The following is a 22653-nucleotide window of genomic DNA, read 5'->3' as shown; positions in this document are numbered from 1 at the left end:
TTCTTGCTGTAATCGGGTCACTTCCTGTGCCTCTTCTAGGGACCTGTCCACCAGTATGTGCTATATTTTCTAACTTATCCTTCACACCTCACAATTTCTGTAAAATAACATCCTGCATCCCTTTGGACTGTGAGATTGCCACTCCTCTCACCATTACGTTGAATGCCTCCCACAGCGTACATGCTAACCGGACACTGCCTGTGTTATGTGGAAAATATTCTTTCACTTCCTTCCTTAAATGTTCCCGAAACCCAGTATCCCTGAGTGCCTCAACCTTGAACCGCCATTTAGGAATCCTGGCTCTTGGGGGGAGAGCTTGCCACGTGACCAACAGAGGAGCATGAACTGACAAGACTCTCACTCTATATTCTGCGCACATAAACTGCCATAACAATTCACCACCCACCATCACATAGTCTAGCCTTGTGTAAAGGTTTGTAGAGGCATTATAATAAGAGTACCTCCGTTCCTGTCCGTGCATTGTTCTCCATACTTCTTCCAATTTGAAGGTGTGTAATAGTGTATTCAAGGCCTTCGCTGCCGGGGTTGGGTGCACAAACCTCTCATCTGACCTATCCAATAATGGATTCAGTGTACAGTTGAAGTCTCCACCCCATATGAACACCCCATCCCTGTACTGGCTTATCTTGGCGTACAAGGATCGGAAATATGCTGCTGTGTCATGATTCGGAGAGTATGTGTTAACTACGCATATTTCTTTATTTTTGACTATTTCCCACAATATAATCATTCTGCCGTCTCTGTCCGATAGGTCTGCAACACTTTGAACTGGAATGTCAGCGCCACTCAAATCAACATCGCTCTGGCGTAGGCTGAATAAGTAGAACCAAAGGTCACCCCTCACCATTTTCGTGCCAAGGTCTCCTGTCTGTCTTTGGTCAGGTGTGTCTCCTGCAGTAAGGCTATATCTATCTTTTGACGTTTCAAATATGTCCTTTTTATATAACTATTCAACCCTCTGACATTCCACGCCATTAACTTAAGGTCACCCATTCTCTTTGATCTCGCTTGTTGCTTCTCTCCCGATCACGCCTCCAGCTCTTCTTAGCAGTGTATGACTATGGACCCACTTCCCCAAAACGACCCAAAACTTCCCTCCCCCGCTATCCCCCAACCATCCACAACATTTGCACAGCTGCTAACCCAAAGCTCAGGCATACCCACATCTCACTCAGGTGCTGACTCTACTGTCGGTACTCGGAGTGCAGCGGGTGGACACTAGACTACTAATACCCAAAACACAAAACTAATCAACTGGGGGTCATAGCGCACTCCTGGTGTTGTCTGTATCATATGACTTCAGTGCTCCTGCCTGTTGTGAATCACCTATTACTATGCTACATTTTGGCTTCAAAATAAATTATGAGTATGCTCATTACATAACAGTCTCTAAACCTTTCAATGTACATTTGCAGGCGACGTAGGTTAAATTATCACTTCCCCTTTTTGTGGGATCATCTGCTTCTGATGAGAGGTCCTGCGCGTCCATCCATGCAATCACATCTTCCGGGGTATCAAAAAAGACAGCACGGTCCTTATGGATGACCTTCAACTTTGCCGGGTAACACAGCACATATTTAAGATTGGCAACACGTAACCTCCTCTTCATCGCCACATAGTTCAGTCTCTGCTTCTGCACCAAAAAGTGCAATCCGGGTAAGCCATGATGGTTGCCGATGCTCTACTGATCGTTCCTCCTTCCGAAAATATTCCAGCATCCTCTCCCTGTTCTTATAATTCAGTATTTTGGCAATCACAGGACGAGATTGGGCTCCAGGTGGTGGTTTCTTCATCAGAGCCATATGCGCTCTCTCAACTGTGAATCCATGGGTAAATGACCCCGCGCCTATCTCCTGCAGCAAAATGTTTTCAATGAAATTGTTCGGGTCAGAGCCTTCCTCGCCCTCCGGGAGCCCAACAATGCGTAAGTTGTTTCTGTGTGCTCTCCCTTCCACCTCTTCTGCCCTATTCTCCAAATTTTGAACTTGTTGCCGCAGCTTGGAAACTTCCTGAGTATTGGTGGTGCAATTGTCAGTATTTGTTTCCACGTCTTTTTCAAGCACCCCAGTACGCTCTGCCAATGCTCTAATATCTTGTCTCAGGAGATTAACGTCAATACTGACAGCGTCAATTTTAAATTCCAAGGATGTCTTCAGCTCTGCAATTGCATCCAGGATCTGCTGGTCCCTTCGTCTAGAGTCCTCTGTATTTTCTTCTTCTTGTCCCGGTGTTTTTCCAGCCTCTGCTGTCTGTACTGATTTTGCAAAACTATCCATAGAGGATTACTTCCCTCTAACTTTATTTGGCTTGGCCACCGTTTTGCTCTCCAGTGCTGCCGTCCTTCCGTATGTTATGGGTGTAGCGGTGCACTACTAGTCTTTTGTAGCGAGGCTTCACCATGCGCCTCGGCTGCCCTCTGTAACTTTTCTGTGAGCCCCTTAGTTCTCAGGCCGCGTTAAGTTCTGAGGTGTCCTCTTCACTGTCAGGTCCTCTCAAGGGCTTCTCAGTGCGGGTGCTATCTGCTTGCCCCAGCTTCCTGGCATTCACCTCTCCCCATCACCACTGCATCGCTCACTTGGCTCTTCTCCTCCGGTGGTAATACACTTGGGTGCACTGATTTCCCCTACTCCAGTTTCACCAAACATTTTACAAATTATACGTTAGTACAATGGTATTTCAGCGTGTGCCACCAATAGCGTCCAGCGCAGAGCACTAAACCTCTCTTCCCTGTGGCCTTCCAATGTCAGATATACATCTGTTCGGGCTGCCTTATTATCAGGAGGGCAAAGGTTCTGTCACAGTCCAACTTACCACCGCAGTTACTCCGCCTATGGGCTTCCGTGCCATTTACATGTGTTAGTGTGCTACCCAAACTTGTATACCACCAATCCTCCTTTAAGTCCTCCTCCTCTTCAGGGAGAGCGTAGCCTCTGCTTTTGTGCTCTCAGCAGCCGTGTGTCCATTCCTTTTATTATTTGTAAGCCAAAATTTGCAGCTCTTTGGGGTGAGGAATAATCTCCTTGTTATGTGGGCTGCTCATGCAATAGACTGCCTCTGAGTGCTTGCCTTTACTTCTTCTTCATCCGTTCCTGTTCATCGGCCTGGTCGTACTGTGGCAGCACCTCGGCTCCTGCGAGCTCCATGCATTGCACAACGCTCTTCCCCGATTCTGTCTCCTCCGCGAGAATTTCTTTCCTACGAGCCATCCACGGCTGTACAATAACGCACGGGCTTCTTTCACTGCGTGCAACTCATCATCCCAAGCATCCTGGCCGCATCAATGAGATTGACATCCATGTTGTTTGATTTGGCTGCTGTGTCCTATCACCTCCGTACATCTCTTTGTCCCTGGCACAGCACCATCTTGACTCTGCCATCTGCAACACTTTCTTTACAGGCTCGTTACACATGAGCCACTGTGTCTTCTCCCCACGATCTCCACTGCTCACATGCCGTGAACCTTCATACACATGCACTTCCAAAGGTAGAGCGTATGCTCAGTTTTAAGCACAGTCTTGTGTTCATATCATTACGGATCCGCAAGAGCTCTTCCAGCAGCACGTCTTATTACATGGCCTCTTAGCCCCCCCCCCGCCCCCACTCTCGCTCTGTCTTTGCCGCTATAATTAAGGAGCAAATAAAATTCAATATATTAGGATACAACATTGTATCGTTCAGTGCAGGTTTTCCGACTCAGCAGCAAAGTCATCAGGCAAGTGGGGACAAGTGTGGGGGAACCACAGCTAACAGATGGGAGCTTTCTAGCACCTAACGATCTGAATTTAGTAGCCCCCCCAGAGGTGCCTAGCTGGAGATGAATTGCACTATCACTAAGGGAATTACAAAGTCTAAAGCCAGTTCTTTAGCCAAACGAAAACACTCTCTATTCTTTCGTGGAATTCCAGAGGGCATATACCTTTAATCCATTCTAAAGAATTGAGTGAAAGTCTGATAAAATATACATGTATCTGTATTTAAAAAAACTTAGAGGGTTAACCCTCTCACCCTTGATGGCTATGAGATATGTAGTGAACCAACAAAGAGGTCTTTAATCGGACGTCCATCAGGAGGGCTTTTGATTGCTATAAAAAATGACGTTGGAATGAAAATAAATAAACAGATCCATAACTCACAAGATGTCCTAGCTATTTTAATGGAATTTCAAAGCAGAGGTGTTGCCATCAACAGAATTTACAGATCAGCTTTGATGTTATCAATGACTTAATAACAGAAGATGTGACGGCAATTTCCTGGTGTACAGATTGCCATGCTGGGAGATCTTAATTCTACAATACTGCTGGATCCACATAATGCAAGGGATCTTGGAATCCTATCGATAACAACTGAGGGTACGAAGCACAGTTATATAGGGGGGGGCCTGCTGGGAGTGGTCACAAGTATCTGCAGGGCCATCTCTGGAGCACATTATTCTCGAACTGGGGGCTAAACTCAGCATTTGGACTATTGCCTCAACCTCATGACTTTTGCACTTGGTCAAACGGGGCTCAGACCTCAACAATAGGCTACATATTTATCTCTCTTCATTTATGGGAACTATCATCTTACTTTGAAATTTCTAAGTCGCCATTCAGTGACCACCGAATGCTAACATTAGAGTGGAACTTTGAAATAGAAAAAGCACCTACAAGGAATTACTCCCCAAATTTAAGTACAAATTCGTCAGTTTAATAGTGCCTGACTACCTCCAATCTCGGAATGAGGCCCAAAGACTATTCCAGCAACTTGTAATTTTTCTTATATTATCCCCATTTTCAAACAAGAAAGGATCCCCAGAACTATCGTCCCATTGCCATCTGGACACTGACTCAAAGATTTTTGTGGGCCTGGTGCTGCAGAAGTTAGAGGAGTGGTTGTCTAATAAAGAAATCTTGTCAAGACAGCAATCTGGTTTCCATAGAGATGTTGGGAAAGAAGTGGGAGGAATGCTAGTTACACTCTTGCAGGAGAAAGCATGGAAACAGGTGGCCACCTCTGTGTATATAGTGGCTATGGACTTGTCTATGGCGTTTGATCTCGCAGACCGATCCACACTAAAAACGAGAGAGACTGGGGATCCCCTGTGAAATTGTGTCTATTCTCATACAGCTCCATGAAAAATCGTACATCCTTGTCTGCTTCAACACGGAAGGTCAACTTTCTAGCCCCATACCAATTTTTAATGGGCTGAAACAGGGTTGTATTTTTGCACCTGCCCTTTTCAACCACTATGTTTAAGATGCAGGGGAATGTCTGGACATTGCCTTATATTACCCCCTAACAGTAGAAGGTACAAAAATAACATGGTGCGCGTGTGAAGATGACTTCTTATTAGTAGACCGGATTCCAGTATCTGATAGTAACTTTCCTTGAATATTTGAACCGTAGTGGCCTTAAAAACAACTTGAAAAAAAACATCATTATGAGGCTGAGCAATCGCAAAACACCTATCGTATACACATGGTTTATCAAACACAAAAGGTTGGCTCAGCAGTGTACAATGAGATATGTGGGTTTCCCAATATTCTGTAAACATTTAAAAATCCATTACAGACAGTTCTTGACTGAGAGGGTTTGAGGCCTAATTGCAATGTTGTGGAAAATTGACAATAAGTATGGGAAATTTTCCCTGGTCCCTCTTTTACGGTTGTATAACCTAGAAGTGGTCCCCAAAATTATTTATGGTTTAGAGCTATTTCCTGATTGGTTCAAAGTGGACATAAAAAAAACGGAATCCCTAATTTGGAAGAGGGTTATTCATTGTTTACCGAAGCTGGACCCTATCGTTGAAATTAGGTATGAATTGGGCTTACAGTCTCTGATATCATTATTGGAATGGCGTCAAATGTCTTTATTTAGAAAGTTGATATTAAATAGCAATTTGACCCTTTACGATGTACTTGGTTCTAACCTTAGAGAAGGCATCTCGAAATCCACTGTTCTTTTATCACTACAGTCTTCATGTCAGTCTAAAATGGCCAATCTGGGACTAAATAGAGATACTTACAAGTATATTAAACATCTTCAGCGATGTAGACACTCTAGAAGATTTCACATCAGGTGATATTGAGCAAGTAGAATTTCTTGTGACAAGAATGTATCTATAGTACGGCTTTGGATTAAGCCTGGGTTGGTCCGAAACACTCTGTGGCAAGCAAAACTGGAACTATTTAAAATGGGCTTCTTACTAGCACAAGATCCTGAACGTGAGGACCGAGAGAATAAAACCAAAAATACATTAGATGAATAATTGCATAATCAGAGTTTGAATCATAAAGCATGTCAATGTTCCTTTTGTGTTCCAAGATCATGTCTTGAAAAAATTGAGCTTAGACAAGCATAACCACTAAAATATGGGAATGCAAATATTGTATCCCTAGTCAGTTGGAATACGCGAGGTAATTCACACTTGCAATGGGGGCTAACTGAATGCATTAATGATTATGACATTCTGACGTTGCAAAAAACGTGGATGAAAATTTTACCAACTTGGGATGACCATGAGCTCATCTTATCGCCGGCAATCCCCGCATTAAAGGGGAGACCAACAGCAGGATTGATGGTAGCTGTAAAGATTAGTAGAGGCCTGAGAATTCATCCTTGGGCATCGCTGAGTAATTTCACAGAGTTTGTTTGAATATCAAATAGCAATCACTCCTTGGCTTTAATAAATTTGTATCGCAATCCAGCAGCGATCTCTGATACAATATTCTATAAAGACCTAGCAAGCTTCTTTGAGATCATAGCAAAGACAAATGATATCACAGCCATAATATTGGTTGGAGATTTAAATTTCAAATGCATAGAACTCACTGAACAAAAGAGAACATGTGAAGTACAAAAATTGAACAATTTTATAAGAGACAAAAACTTACGGATGGCCAATGGTTCATTACCTGGTGACATACATCTGCAACCAACATGGCAGAGAGGTGCCTCGAAGAGCATCATCGATTATATGTATATGAGTGAAGAGATATTCATGAAAGCTACTAAATTTAAAATTGTCCAGCAATTAGCTAGTGATCATCATCTACTCACCTTATATTGGCCGTGGGCGGAGAATATCACATTAAATAACCAACAGTGGATGCATCAAAGGCTCATTATACACAATGAAAAAAGCCGATTCATGTGGAAACCGAATAGCCTTAACTCATTAAATGAAGCACTCAACGTTCAACACTCATGGCAAGAATTCGAATCATATGTAGGAACATTATCCTCTTTCGACCATGTGCATATTATCGATGACTCTCCACGAAACAAAAAAAATATGCATACTTTTGATGCTCTTTTGCAACAGACAGGAACCATTTATAGAAGAGATCTAAAATCCATTAATATATTGTCCAGTCGCGAAAGAGATCAAATGTGTAAGTCTATCAAATGCAAATACCGCAATTGGACACGTGGACACAAAGCCAAACATTTTCAAAAAGATAGTGAAAAATTTATGTTGGCTTTACGTAACAAAAATGCAGCACAAATATGGACATTACTAAATGAAGCTTCGAGCCAGACACAAATAGATACACAATTAAATGGTGTTGCTGAAGACCAATGGCTCACACATTTCTCACAGCTATATGCCGATGAGAATTTTGATCGATATAACTATCAGATGCAAACCAAGACTGCCTGGAAATTGGAATGCTCTGAGGAAATAGTGGAAGAACTAATACATAAGTCCTCTTCCTCTCAGGCAGCAGTACCTGATGGTTTAACTAATTCTATGCTTAAGCAACATTCTAAGCAGTGGACCACTGTCCTCAACAACATCTTTCATTACATCTTACAAGTACAAAGATTGCCTGTCTCATGGTGTTCATCCTTGATTGTCCCTATTTTTAAAAAGGGTGACCATGAAAATCCAATAAATTATCGGCCAATAGCACTACTTGATGGGCCGGGAAATATCTTCTTGTGGCTAGTCTTGAGAGACTTCAGTCTATGGACCAACACAGTCAAACAGCGTGATCCCAACCAAACTGGCTTTGTAGCTGGGTTGGGCACAGCAGTACATTTACTAACTTTAAATGCTCTTAAAGCTCAAGCCCATTCTACTAAGACCCCTCTCTATTTTGCATTTATTGATTTACACGCTGCGTTCAACTCTGTTTCAAGACTAATACTAATGAAGAAACTAATAAATGCCAAATGCCCGACATCTATATGTGACATAATATTTGCACTACATTCTGCGACATCAGTGAAGATAAGACTCTCTCTCATGGGATTGTTGTCAAGCGCTGTCCGAACAGCAAGAGGGCAGAAGCAGGGATGTATCCTAGCTTCAGCCCTCTTTCATTTCTTTATTTGTGATGTTGGAGAAGCTTTTGTCAACATCTGTGTAGATTCACCAAGAATGAATGGTGTCGCAATTAAAGTGCTCTGGTATGTAGGCGATCTAGTGTTAATTTCTAGAACTCTGATGGGATTGCAAAAATGATTAACAGCACTCAGTGCCTATTTTCATAACAATGAATTAACCATCAACTTAAAAAAATCACAAACAGTAATGTATGCACCAAAGGTAACTCAAAGAAACAGAATGGAATGGAAAATCAAGACTGCAAATTTGGACATTGTTCCAAATTATGTGTATTTGGGAATAGTGTTTGATGGTTCACCAGCTATGGAATCACAATTGGAAATAATTAAAAATAAGGTGACATCAGCCATATCTCAGACAAGGCTCAATATATAATTCTCAATTAATGCAGCCATTATGTTTTGGCAACAAAAAACTACTCCAATAATACTATATGGTCTAGAAACAAAGGAAATATTTCCACTCTTTTCTTTGAGAAGTTGGAGGCCGAATTCTGGAGGTAAATCTTAAATCTCCCTTAGTGTACCCCTGGACCATGGATGTGGTATGAACTGAGACTCACTTGCCTAGTAGCTAAATACCATTGGCATTTATGTGCATTAATCCGGAGATGTCTACTGCACACGAAAGACGATACAGTCCTTGCCACCCTATCAAAATATATGTTAACTTATAAGCTTTTGTTTGTGCAAAGATGGTCCAAATATTTATTTGAAATTCTGGTTAAGGTTTCAAATCCAGATAGAGCCAAGCTCAAAATATATCTGCAGGACTGGATTAAAACAGGAACATCCTGTCTCAAATACAAACATTTTGACAACATTTGTTTTGGTGAAAAAAGAATTGGAGATGTTGAACCATACCTGTGCAAGGCTCCATCGCCACAGATTAGATCTGATATGTTGCGACTCCGGATTAATCTGTGGTTAACTCGAGATGTTTTGGCTCAGCGCGAACAGATAAAATCTGGAGATAATTTTTGTTAGTTCTGTTTAAATGTGTCGATCAAAGAAATCCTGGAACATTTAATCATGCAGTGAACAGAACTCATGGTTTTGAGAACAAAACATTATCGTCATCTGATTCAACAAATTGGAAATATGTCTGAACAAAGGTGGGCCTTCATCATGTCAGTTCCAAACATGAGTATTTGCATCGTCACAACAAACTTTCTTAATGCTTTAAATTTGACAGAGGTGAAGCAAACTATGAATTCTGAAATTAGTTGTTGTGTGTGACCTGAATGGAAATCAATGGTAACATAACATGATAACAAGATTAGAAATCATCAAATCTTAGTGGAATCTTCCTGTGATTTTCATCAACTTTTTGATTTTAAAATAACATTTTACTCTTTGTAAAGGTTTATTTAAACCAAACGCAAATAAAAGAAATGAAATGATATATGGCGTGGCAAGGACGGGGGCTGTTGAGATCACTTCCTTTAAGTCATTGAAACTCTCAACCATAGCTGTGGTACATTCTATTTTACTGTTCACCTCTTGTGCTTACTTGAGACCCTGTAAGAGTGGCCTTGTGTATGCTGCGTAGTCAAGAATCCATGCCCTGCAAACATTGCACAATCCTAAAAATGTCTGCATGTCTTTCACTGTGAGTGGCCGGGAGTGGCATGTACTGTGGCAGCCCTGTCAGGGATGATCCTTTTTCCATCTGCAGAGATAAGCTGCCCTAGGTAGAGTACTTCCAGTTGCCAGTATTGGAGCTTTGCTTTATCTACCTTGAAGAGTCTCTGAGGCAACTTTGCTCACTGTCACTGCATACCAGTAAATCAATGTATTGAATTATCATGCTGGGTACTTGGATGTTACCTAAGTCTTCGTGTAGGATCGTATTGATTATGCTGGGGCTTTTGCAATAAGTACCCTTGGAGCAAACAAGTGTATTCATAGCGTCTTCCGCCCAGGGTAAATGCTGTGAGTTACTGTGAGTCTGGGTGCAGGGGAACCAAGAAGAAGGCGTTCTTCAAATCTACAACAGTGAAATTGGTCACTTCTTTGGGGATGCTGCACAAAATGGATGCTGGTTGGGGACAAGTGGAAACTCTTTTTACACTACGTCATTAAGGGGGTGGAGATCCTGGATCATCTTCCAACTGCCCCTGTTACTTTTTCAATGGGGTATATCGCTGTGCTGCATGGTGAGGTAGAGGGTACTATGATCCCTTGGTATAACAAGGCCTGTCTTGTTTCCCTGATCCCCTGCTCTGCTTCCCTAGACAATGGTTAGTACTCCCCCTACCTTACAGGGGTCACTTCTTTTAACATCCCTAGATCATGTGGGTTGGCTGTCCATAAGTGTGTGGGAACAGGTTGTAAGTCTGCCTAGCTGAATGGGGGTGGTGTAACAATAGCCATAGGAGGACCTTGAACTCTTCGTTATTCCACCATTATTTCACATTGGAATTCTGATCCCAAGGAGGATCTCCCTGTCATTGTTGTCATCTTCTGTTAATTCTTTTAGGGGTACAGCGGGATTGATGCAAATAACTGTGCGCCACTGATATCCATGGGGTTCGGTGCCTAAAACCACAATTCTTTTTGCTGACACTAGTAGGCCCTCTAGGTCCAGGGAGAGCATTGTTTCTGCAACTAACTCTGGGGACACCAAAGGCCTAAGGATGAAATCAGTGGGTACTGTCCAGCAGGTACTGGTAATCTGTGGGACTGCTCATGCTAGCACTGTAATGCTATAGATGAACATGCCAGGGTTTACTGGAATGCCTCTTACCAAAAATGCCTTTGACTCAAAAACCCCCCATATCTCTGCCTCTTACCACTACATCACGTGCCATGGCGTGTATCATGAGCCTTGCCCTAAATTAACACATGCCAGGTGTGGCGCAGACGATAGCACGGTCGGTGTAGGACATAGTTTGTTTGTTTGTTTGTTTATTCACTTATTACGCACTCCAGACCTGGAGGTAATAGAGCGCGACAGTATGAGAATGCAAGGCTGACATAGTTATACAATATACAGAGATATACAAATATAATAAAGGCTTCTATAGTTACAAAGTACAAATCGATATACGAATATGGCAGCTATATTGTTACAGTAATATATAATGTCCAAATATACAAATTACAGAGTACTTCACTCCGTGGAGCAATTGGACTCTCAGGTACAGTAGTTTACATATGAGTTTCAACAATATACAATGTTCACATATACAAATTACCGAATGTTACATTCCGTAGAATACTTGGACTCGCAGGTAGAGTAGATTCCACATAAGTTTCAAGTGGTAACATAAAGTAAGTGGGGCTAATGGGTAAGAGGGAATAAGTGACTCCACACAGCCAGAAGCGGTAGGAGGCTATAGGCCAGACGGGATGATGTGTTTTATGACATTTTTCCTAAAGAGTAGGTAGGGTTGGTCAGTTCGCAAGTCTTGTGGAAGTGAGTTCCAGGATTTTGAAGGGAAGCTATTAGCCCCAATGGTGTTAAGCCTAAATCTAGGTATAGCCAGGCAATTGATATTACCAGTTCTGGTTAGTCTGGGAGAGATTCTCCTCTGAAATGTATCTGTAAGGTAGCTGGGGGCAGTGTTGTTGAGAGCTTTATGAGTCAGGGACGATGGGCCTCATTACACGATAGGCAGAGAACCATGGCGCTATTAGCGCCATGGTTCATGCTGGTAAAATACCGGCACCGCCTTGGTGGAAAGGGGAATTACCGCCCCATTCCAAGGTTGGCGGGGCGGTAGTTCCCCCTTCCACCATTGCCCTTCCCCATTCCCATTTTTGCCCCATAGGGCATAATGGGAATGGGGAAGGTGCTAATCACGGCACCGCAAATTGCGGTACCGTAATTAGCTCCCTGGGTCCCTTTGCGGGTTGGTTTTTAACGCCTGCAAAAAGCAGGCGTTAAATTCCCCAACCCGCAAAGGGACCTCGTAGTAAGACGGTAAGGTTTTACCGGTACCAGTAAAATACCAGTACCGGTAAACCCTTACCGCCTACCATTTAATGAGGCCCAATGGGCCTCATTCCGAGTACGGCGATAACCAATGGCGCTATTAACGCCTTGGTTGACGCAGTACCCAGACCGGCAGCGCCTTGGTGGATGGCGGAATTACCGCCCCATTCCAAGGTTGGTGGAGCGGTAATTCCCCATTCACCAAGGCTCTTCCCCATTCCCAAATGAGCCCCCATAGGGCTCAATGGGAATGGGGAAGATGCAAATAACGGTGACCGTTCATTACGGTCACCGTTATTGGCTTGGGGCCCCTTTGCGCCCTCGACTTTAACACCTGCTCAAAGCAGGCGTTAAGGGCGAGGGCGCAAAGGGAACTCGGAGTATGGCGGTAAGGGATCACCGCCACCGGTCTCGTTACCGGTGGCCGCTATCCCTTACCGCCATACTCGGAATGAGGCCCAATGTCTTTAGCAGTATTTTATTGCCCGTAGACAGCCATTTATGTTGGCGTCTAAGGGAGGAAATATGAGTTATTTTATTTATGCCTAGGGCTGCTCTTAAGGCGTTATTTAAAATATCTGGAGCTTCCGGATAGTAGTTTTATTGGCCCCGCTGTATAGGGCAGTACAATAGTCAATTCTAGAGAGTATTAAGGCTCTGGCCAGGATCAATCAGCTATCATCAGAGAGGAATTACGGCAGGACTGGTAATGCTGTACTTCCTGCTACTGGTGTTGTTGGTGACAGTGGCCGGGAATCTGTGGGGGTAGCTGTGTGTAAGCCTGGTGAATCTCACATGGTATCGAAGTCATTCTGGGAGGTAGCCCTTGGCAGTTCCCTTGGAGTGGACCATAGTACTGCTGATTATAGTTGTCACCCCCTCCCTGCCTACTCCAGCACTCTCTTGAAAAGTGCCCCCATTTCCTGCATGTCCAGCACTGTCCTGGACCCCCTCCTCTTGGCCCTGGGTGCCACTGGGGCCCAGAGTACTGTGGGTTCCCACCCCACTGTCCTTGTCCTCCTTTAGCCCACACTTACGCTAGTCTCACATTCACTGCATTACGGGTGTACCATTCCTCTTCCGTTGGTGCTGGCGTTGGACCTGTTGCCACCACAGACACTTTAACTAGTTTATTTTAGACAAGTTTTGCTTCCTGTGCCTGTCGTCTTTCAATCGTTTCCTTCTCATGCTCCTTTATTCTTCTACAATGGTGAACTATGATGCTTTGAATCTCAGGCCATCCTTTGGCTTCTACCCCCACATTTTGTCAAGTGCTTACTGTACTTCTTTAGGTAGGCCCTTGTTTACTATAACATAGAAATGTGATGTTGATTGGTCGCAGGTGTTGCCCGTTTCTGCCCTCCCCATCTCTTGGAGCCTGAGAATGTACTGAGGTAGTCTTCATCATCCGCCATTGTCCACTGCATGATCAATTGTTTGATTGTAAGTCTGCAGTATTGGGTCGAACGTTTGCCGCACCGCATCTCGTACCCTCGCTCTAATCTTGTTCAAATATGCGCCATCATGGGCATCGTTGCTCAACGTTACTCCTGCTTTGACCCACACATTTTCTGCTTGATCCCCACATGCGGCCACCGGCAAAAATTTAATATCCCCTATTGCTAAGGGTACCCCCACAGTGTTCTTTTTGAACGCATAGATCTTCTTCCCAGCCCCTGCCGTGAGTTGTGGGAGTGCCTTGAGGAGGTTATTTTTGTCCATTTGTGCCCAGGTTCCATAGTGAGGCCTTCCTGCCCCTTGTGGATCAGTGGCATTTCCATTTTCATCTTTCCTTTTCCACCTTTAGTCACATTTCCCTTTTTCCTCGCTAAGGCTATCCTGCCAAATCTTTCCATCAGTCTCCAATCCCACATACTTTCAAATCTTGGGGTGGGCTGGGGTGCTTGTCCTGCGTCCTCTTCCCCATCATCCTCAGGCTCGTCAAAATCACTCCATTATTCTTCATCTCCTCTTCGGGACCCCACATTCTATGTTTCTCCGTCACGCGCTACCTGAACGGTTCTTATGGGTGCGCTGTCTATTCTAAATAAGAACTCGCCCATTTGTTTCCTGCAGGCTGTACTGGTGACTCTATGGGCGGCACCGGTGTGTCTACCTCGATCGTATTGCATGCGGCCCTCAGTCGGGCTAGTTCTGTCCGTGTGGACGCAATTGCTGTTAGGCAGAATTATATGCAGTACCCTTTGGGAGCACCACACACAATTAAGACTACAAGTGACAGTACAAATTCACCTTTGGTACAAGCCTGTACTACACAGTAAAGTGGTAGCGATGGCTGAGCAGCCAGACTTATCTCAAGAACAAGTGAGCAGTACCAATAGTTACACAAAGGACAGCAATTATTATGATTCAAACAAACACTGATTCAAGGTTTCTGAGTAAAAGAATATACATTTATTTACACATCAGTTGTATAACATTTCACTAAAGTAAAGCAGTTGAAAAATCACACTCTTAATACACCACACCACTCCCAATAAGTTCCAGACAAGTTAAGCTCACAAAGGAAGTGGGAGCAAAATGGCACTCCAGCAATTTAAAAGGGAGGGAAAGACAAAGTTAGGTAAAAATTGAGCAGCACCAACAGGTAAGTAAGAAGGGCAATCTAGAAAGAGGAACTACAGTGATGGAATCAAATCAAAAAGGCTTAGGGCCAAAGTCAATAGGACAAAAGTCTTTTGCTCAAGATCACACAGTTCAGGGTAGTTCGCGGTTAAGTCTTTGCCAAGAGTTCCAGACGAAGTTGGTCAGCAGAAAAGTTAGTTTAAAGAGTAGGGAAGGACAAGCATTCGGATTGGTGAAAGGTTTCACACACCTGCACCACGACTGGATGAAACGAACAACCGGATTTGCACAGTACCTTTAAATGGAGAAGAAGCTGTAGCTGAGGCAGACGTTCCTGGCAGGTCCTGAAGGCTCACGGTTCCTGAGCGACTGTCGGACTGACATGAAGTAGGAAGACTGGAGGGTCCTGCACTGCCCAGGGAAGAAACCAGCAGCAGAGCAAAGCAACAAATAAAAGGTGCACTCCTTAAAACCCAAGCAGGGTCAGACATTCCTGTCTATCCGGTTCATTGTAGCTCTGTACAGCAAATTCGACCAGAGGAGGGAGTCCTGGCTTGCAGTTTGGGCGAACTGGTTTTCCCACCAGCTCAGGGGAAGAAGATTCCTGGTAGATCTCCTCTGTCTTTGGAGTCTGAAGATTCGGACCTGCAGCAGGGCTTCACTGGGCGGTTCAGTCGTTGTATTGGTCCTCTTCTGTCAGCTTCTTGCTGGTTCTTTTTATGCAGTTTACCCCCATTGACACAGCCTGGCTGTCAATCACACAGCAGGGTGGCTGTCCTGGCGGGACAATCACCTAGCCAATCAAACAGGAGTGCGACTTGGGTTACCAAGGAAACCAATGGCAGGGGTCCTAAAACATCCCTCACATCCTGCCTAACCAGACTTTTAGGTGCCTAAGGAGGGCTTCTGTGTAGAAGCCTGCGAAAAGACGGTGAACAAAGGAACTAAAGCTGGTTTGGCGCGCAGAGTAAAACACGAGAAAGACATTTTCAAAAAGAAATGGCGAATAAACCCAGTCGGATCAGTATAACATATATGGTCTAGCGGGTTTAAGTTTGAGGCTACCAAGATAGCCTAAAACAATACCAAGGTTATTTAAGATAACCGCGGTAGGAAAAATAGGGTAGTTACCACTGCCACCAGCCAAGTCTTGATGAAAAGGGAGTGAAACAAAGCTCCAAGAGAAACCGACAAAACAGGATAAATATTAACCCTTTCCAGTACTCTATGTAAGATCATTTGTACTGGGTATGTGATTTTTAAAGAGACTAATAAAGTCAATGGCAACTTTACATGTTCTAGGAGACAGTAGTCAGTCCCAGAAAATGGAGTCTGAGTTGGGAAGTCTAAAAGACAACCCTGTGTCACTGCACTGAAGGTGCTGTGTGACACACAGTAAAAAGATGATGCCTGTGGAGTGGGTGAGGCTCCACAGTCTATGAACACAAACATGTTAAACACACATAGCATAACACATGTAAGAGCGGGGAAAAAAGGCTCACACTCTTACCAGATGAAAAAAATAAATCCTTGAAATCCAACAAAGCTGCTGAGGAGGTGGGGCTGTGCCCGGTGTTGCCACCATCGTACCCGCTAATACATATGCTGGGTTGGTATGCCCTTCCACTGGGTGAGTTGCTATGGGATGTATCCCTTTTTTCCCGTCTACGTTCTTCTTGTTTTCCCCTTTGTCTGTCTCCTTGCTACTAGCTGTGTCACCCTTTCCCCCATAGGATCCTCGGTATCCTCGAACATTCTCCAGAGGTTCAATACTTCCCTTCTATTCTGCAATGGTCTCCCCTTGTATTTTGCTGTCAGGTATGTGGGCATATGTTCCAACACGCTTCTGTAAAAAGAGCCCTGATCTGGCCAGGATTGGGGCATCCCTCCCTCTCGTCTCAGTCACCCGTTGGTTATGATATTTCTTAATCTTTTCACTGTACAGGAGCAGGGCCTTGCATATGTGGTCTAGAGGCATTTCTACCCCCATTGTTGTGACACTCGTCTGTCGTGTCTTTGGGGCTGCACCTCAGCTACTGCGCCACAGTTAAACAATAACTTGTTCCGCCTAATTGATATACAGTTCAGTTTCGTCTTTAATATATCTTAGTACCGTCAACAAGTTCATAAGCCAGAAATCATCAATTCCATTCGCCCAACTGCTATTCCCCAATAGACCTTCTTGCACATGCACCTCCTGCTTCCGTGATACGTCCACACACACACCACATACACACCACTCTTGGGCCTCCTCCTTACACGTTCAAATACACCAACAAAAAAACTAAAATAACAAGCTAAAACAACAGCTACTGTTCCTGAGCTCTCTACTTATACAGAGCTCCTATATTTATCATTTTATCCTTGTATTTTTCCCACACTGGTCGAGAAAGTGAATGTGGCACCAACCACCCCCGCCCACCCCCTCTCACTCAGGGGGGTGGCTCCTACTAATCCGTTTTCCTTTTCCTTAATATCCTTAAAAAATAAAAAAAAAGCCAAAAAATCAAAGCACTCCACAAATACTCCACACTCTTAATTTCACACGCTGTGTGTTCACACTATTCACACTGCGCCATACATTCACCCCTACTTGTTATTCCTTGCAGGCCTTACTCACATGCACATGTTCTCCTGAAGACCTCAGTTCATGGGGTTCCACAACTGGCCTGTACTTCTCCTAGGGGCTGCCCACCGCTCCAAAGAGCAGGCAGGATTCAGCAAAGACGGCTCCCACAAGCCACTCAGGTTACGCGTTTTGGGACTTGTCACTGTAGGTGGGCACGGCCCTTCCGGAGAGGCTGCCTGGACACCTACGCAGGTACGAGGTTGATGGGATCATATTGGCAGGGTTACCAAATGAAGGCAACTCCCTGTTTACGCTCACTTCAGAATGAATACAACCATCTAGGGAAAAAGGCCAAGAGATAGCTTGCAAGGATAACAAGGTTTAATTGTACAGATGACAAAATACCAGGAAAGGACTCTGCTGCTCATGAATGTTCTGGCCCAAACTAGAACAAGCAGAGACTTAAACGCCACTAACGCATCATCAGTATACAGTAAACATTAGTGTCTCTGATTGGTGAGGCCATATACATGGGCCTGCTCCATAGGGGATGCAAGGCTACAATTGGTTAGCTTCTCCGCTGTTTGTCAGTCCCCACGTGGGTCAGCTGGGCTCATCTCTCCGCAGAGTGAAGGTCAGGTCTCTCATAAGTTACATTATCAAAAACTGCTATAATACACTAAGCCTTCTACTACATCACTGTGGCAGGCCCCTGGGAGTCTCAGGGACGGCTGCCTGGGGGGCGGGATGAAGAAATATAGTCATAGTGACCCACACATTCTGGGCTTTACTGATACCGCTCCTCTCGCACCCAAGGCTTCCACCCTCATTTTGATCTATAATGAATCCTCCCTGTACCTCGTGTTACAAAGGATGTATTTATGCGACGAGGTGAAGCAGTCTCTTATGCTTACGTCCTTTATAGCCAGTTGGTTTACGATTATGGCTTGTTCACTATCTTAGAATGCTGTGGTGTGGGGATCAGGTCAGTGGTGTGAGGCATGGCTCTGGGTGGGCTGGGTGGGGGTTAGAGGCTTGCTGGTAGCTTAGCTGTGATGAATTGCCACTGCGAGGAGCCTGGGGTTGTCTCAGAGCCTTGCAGGGTGCCTTCCTCCCAGTGATACTGAGTAATTGCAACAATGGAGGGACAAGAGGCCGTTTCCATGAGAACTGGTTATGTGGGCTCATCCGGTCTAAATGATCGGGGCCTAGTCAGGTCCTTCCCTGGAGCAAAGAGTTGTGCTGCAGGGCTCTGTCAGACTGCCTCCGCCATAATTACAAAATGGCATTTCTTTCTATGCACATGCTAGGGTTATGCATCTATCATTCTCGCTATATTATATCCGTGCCAAGTTTCATAGCACAGTCCTCTCCTCCCTTGTACACTACATGATTTCGTATGTGATTTGCCTCACCTTAAAGCACCCAGGGACTTGGGATAGACTAATTTCCATCCCAACATAGCCTAGGAAAGCGGTATGTCACTGTTGAGGTTTCTGGGTCTCTTTCCCATTTGTATAGTCCAGGGAAGCAGTGCATCACCTCTGCAGTTTCTGTGTCTAACCCCCATTTCTATAGGCCAGGGTTGTGGTCCATATCTGTTGAGGTTTCTGGTCCCATTCCCATTTCTTTAGATCCGAGATGTGGTGCATCACTGTTGAGCTTTTTTATCATATTTCCATTTCTATAGGCCATGGAAGCCGTGCATCGCTTTTGTGGTTTCTGAGTCTCATTTCCATTTCTATAGGCCATGGAAACCGTGCATCGCTTTTGTGGTTTCTAAGTCTCGTTTCCATTTCAATAGGCCATGGAAGCTGTGCATCGCTGTTGTGGTTTCTGAGTCGCCATGGAAGCCGTGCATTGCTGTTGTGGTTTCTGAGTCGCCATGGAAGCCGTGCATTGCTGTTGTGGTTTCTGAGTCTCATTTCCATTTCTATAGCCCAGGTAAGTAGTGCATCACTGTCGATGTTTTTGGTCTCGTTGTGCTTTTCTATAAACTATGTCCTTTTTCCGTATTATGTATAATGAAATGTAAAGTGTGAATTTGTATTTTCTTTATTGTGAATTTGTAAAGCGCTTATACATCAAGAAATTGTGTTTCAAAGCGCCCAAAGGGCAACGGGAGGGAACATGGCAACAAAAGACAAATAGAATAAAACTGATGAAGAAGAAAGAGGCGGTCCTGCTAGGCCTTGTGAGCATTGGGAACGTGCAAGTGCAGAGAGAGAGAAGGGACAAGGGAAGCAGGGTAAGTGCTAGGAGTTCCACAGAGGGAAGTGCCAGGAGCCAGTTGGGAAGCAACAGTTAAGTGCCTGGCAACGATCACTTGGTAAAGAATGATCACCTGCCAGTATAATAAGTGCAGGCCTGTGAGACAACACAGGCCAGTGGGTGCCCAGAGGCAAGGGCTGGAGAGGGGCGGAAGGCTGAGGCGATTGGGCAAAAGGCCAGGACCCAGAAGGACACATATGGACCAAGGCCACCAATCTCAGCCACTGTGGGAAGTATTTGGTGAGAGCAAGTTGAAGATAGCATGTTCCCCAGCCCCAGACAGCCTTATCGATGATGCAGAGGGATTTTAATGTAATCCTTGCAGCAACTGTGAGCCAGTGGAGAGATTTTAGGGCTGGAGAGATACAGTCCATGGGCTTGAGGCCAGGGATATGTCTTGCAGCCCTATCCTGGATATGCTGGAGGGGGCGGAGAGAGGAATGGGGTAGATTAAGGAAGAGGCTATTGCAGTACTCCAGAGCTCTAGAGACGTTGAGCTTCTGGGGGAAAGTGAGGAAAGGGAGGATACCTCTGAGGAGGTGGAGTTGAAAATGGCCTTGGCAAGGTCCAGGATATGAGCGAGGAAAGAGAGAGAGGAGTTGAAGATAACTCCAAGGTTTCTGGCTTCAGATGAAGGTGAAGGGGGAGATCCCATAGAGGGTGGCCAAAGTGAAGGGAGCAAAGAGGGAGAAGGAGTCCCAATAGAAAGGATCACAGTCTTGCTGGCTTTGAGGAGAGATCTTTAGAGGCGCACTAGCACTGGATAGCAGATAGACAGTCACAAATGGTAGAGGAAGTAGCGAGAGGATCAGAGGGAGGTTTAAAGTAGAGTTGGTTGTCATTTGCATGACACTGGAAACATGGTGAGAAAGTGGAGATAAGGTGAGCGAGCAGAGGGAGATAGACGTTAAAGAGCCAGGATGAAAGGTTGGAGCCCTGGGGATCACACATGTGGAGATAGAGGTGGGAGAGGAGAAAGAGCCCAGAATAACCTGGGAGGGGTGGTCAGTGAGGAAGGAGGTCAGCCTTCCCAGTGCCTGCTTTGAGATACAAGGGTATCATGGAGCCGTTTTATGAGGATGGCGTGGTTGACCCTATCAAATTCAGAAGAGAGATAACGTAGAATGAGAACAGCAGGAGAGTTAGAGTCAAGAGCTGCAAACAGTTCTTCATGGGTGTTCAGAAGAGCAGTTTCTGTGCCTCTGGATGCTCGGAATCCAGATTGATGGTCGTGGAGGCAGCCAACAAGCTCAGTTTGCTGGGTCAGTTAGGGGAAGACCAGCTTCTCCAGGAGTTTCGCAAGGGAGGGAGTTGTAGAGATGGGGCGGTAGTTAGCCAAACACGAGGGATCGCAGAAGGTTTTTTCAGGAGAGGGCGAACAAGAGAGTGCTTGAGGGAAGAGGAGGAAAGACCCAGTAGCAAGAGAGTGATTGCAGAAATCAGCAAATACAGGGGCAAGGGAGCCGATGTTCTCCTTAATAGTGCTGGAAGAACAGGGGGAGACCTGTTAGGAGGGGACCTTCATAGAGCAGACAACCCTAGTGACCTTATCCGATGTGATAGGAGAGAAGGAGACAAAGGCTGAGGGAGGAAGTGAGGTCAGGGGTGGTATGGGGTTGGCAGGAGGGGAGGGAGAAGGGGAGGAAGAAAGAGTGCTCAGGATTCTGCAGTGATGTGGGTGGCCAATGCAGTGCAGAGGGCCTGAGAGGGAAGAGGTGAGGTGGAGACTGCAGAAGTATTGGCTAGATTTTAAAGAGTTCAGCCGTGGTGTTGAATGCTCCAGAGACGCGAGCTTGGATGTGGGCCCTCTTCTTGGAAAAAATGGAGAGACGATAATGCCTTTGGAGACTGTGACAGGCCAGTTTGTCGGAAGATGAGCTTGAGGCCTGCCACTTCAATTGTGCAGCTCTGCATTTGCGCTTTAGGGCTGCTAGATCATAGTCGTACCAAGTGTTACACTTGGCTGCATATTTCAGGTGGATCCTCATGACTGGGACATGAATGTTGAGAGTGTTAGAGATGGTGAGATGGAGGTTGCTGAGAGTGGTGAGTGGGTCAGGGAGCAAACAATCTGTGTGGATACAGGCATCAAGAGTATGTCCAGCTGAGTGGGTAGGACCAGAGGGGAGAATGGAGAGGGAGAGAGAGGTGTAGAGGTCACAGAAGAGAGTGGATGCTGTGATTGAGGAGTCATGGTGGATGTTAAAGTCGCCCAGTGGAAGGAGTTAAGAGGAAGATGTCAGGAGAGAGGATCTGAAATCAGCCCATTCTGAGAGGAACAGGGTGAGAGAGCCAGGTGGCCTATAGATAGTGTCAATGGTCAGGGAGGAAGTAGGAGAGATGACCAGCTTGCAGACCAGGCTCTCGAAGGAGAAGTATGGCTGGGTGGGTACGAGGGAAGAAGGGACCCACTCAGGGAAGATCAGGGCAAGCCCACCACCAGCACGGTTGGGGCGAGGCTTAGAGATGATCTTGTACCTATCAGGGAGAACAGAGTCAAAAGCAGTGACTGAGCTGGCATTGAATCTCTGTAAGAGTGAGGATATCAAGGTCAAGGTCTTCGAAGCGGAGGCAGATGTCAGCAGATTGTTTGATGCAGAGTGAGCATTGAGTGTGGCTAGATGAAGCAGGTCTCTGCCTTTAAAGGTTTTCCAAGGAGGGGTACAGGGGCATGGTACACCAGTTGGAGGATGACGATTAGGGACCAAGAGAGACAGAGAAAGAGTAACAGGCACAGGAAGGAAGTTGATGAGGGATGGAAAGCACCAGTCAAAGAGGAGTTGGTTGAGTTGAGGACCCTGAGCCATGACAGAGCCACTGCGATAGACATTAATGATACACCTGGATAATGAGAAGCCCGCCAAGTGTGCTTCCCATCTAGTGCCACCATTAATCGATGAGGATAAGAAAGGAGACAGAGTAGAGTTAAGATGAG

General features: G+C 45.2%; 1 protein-coding gene and 1 pseudogene across 1 annotated transcript in view; one reads left to right on the top strand and one right to left on the bottom strand.

Annotated features, from left to right (window-relative positions):
* The window catches only part of LOC138468443 (zinc finger protein 271-like), a 629016-nt pseudogene that overhangs the window by 228787 nt on the left and 377576 nt on the right, over positions 1 to 22653 (bottom strand).
* LOC138468440 (zinc finger protein 271-like) overlaps positions 1 to 22653 on the top strand; it is a 114202-nt gene that overhangs the window by 65027 nt on the left and 26522 nt on the right. Inside the window, exon 2 of the mRNA XM_069608994.1 lies at positions 19252 to 19391. The gene's annotated coding sequence lies outside the window, so the exon portion shown is untranslated. The remainder of the gene's footprint in view (positions 1 to 19251; positions 19392 to 22653) is intronic.

The sequence above is a fragment of the Ambystoma mexicanum genome, chromosome 4q (genome assembly GCF_040938575.1).
Source record: "Ambystoma mexicanum isolate Mex_15411 chromosome 4q, UKY_AmexF1_1, whole genome shotgun sequence".
Taxonomy (NCBI): Eukaryota; Metazoa; Chordata; class Amphibia; order Caudata; family Ambystomatidae; genus Ambystoma; species Ambystoma mexicanum.
Note: the sequence above shows the minus strand (reverse complement) of the source record. Positions and strands in the feature narration are given on the sequence as shown.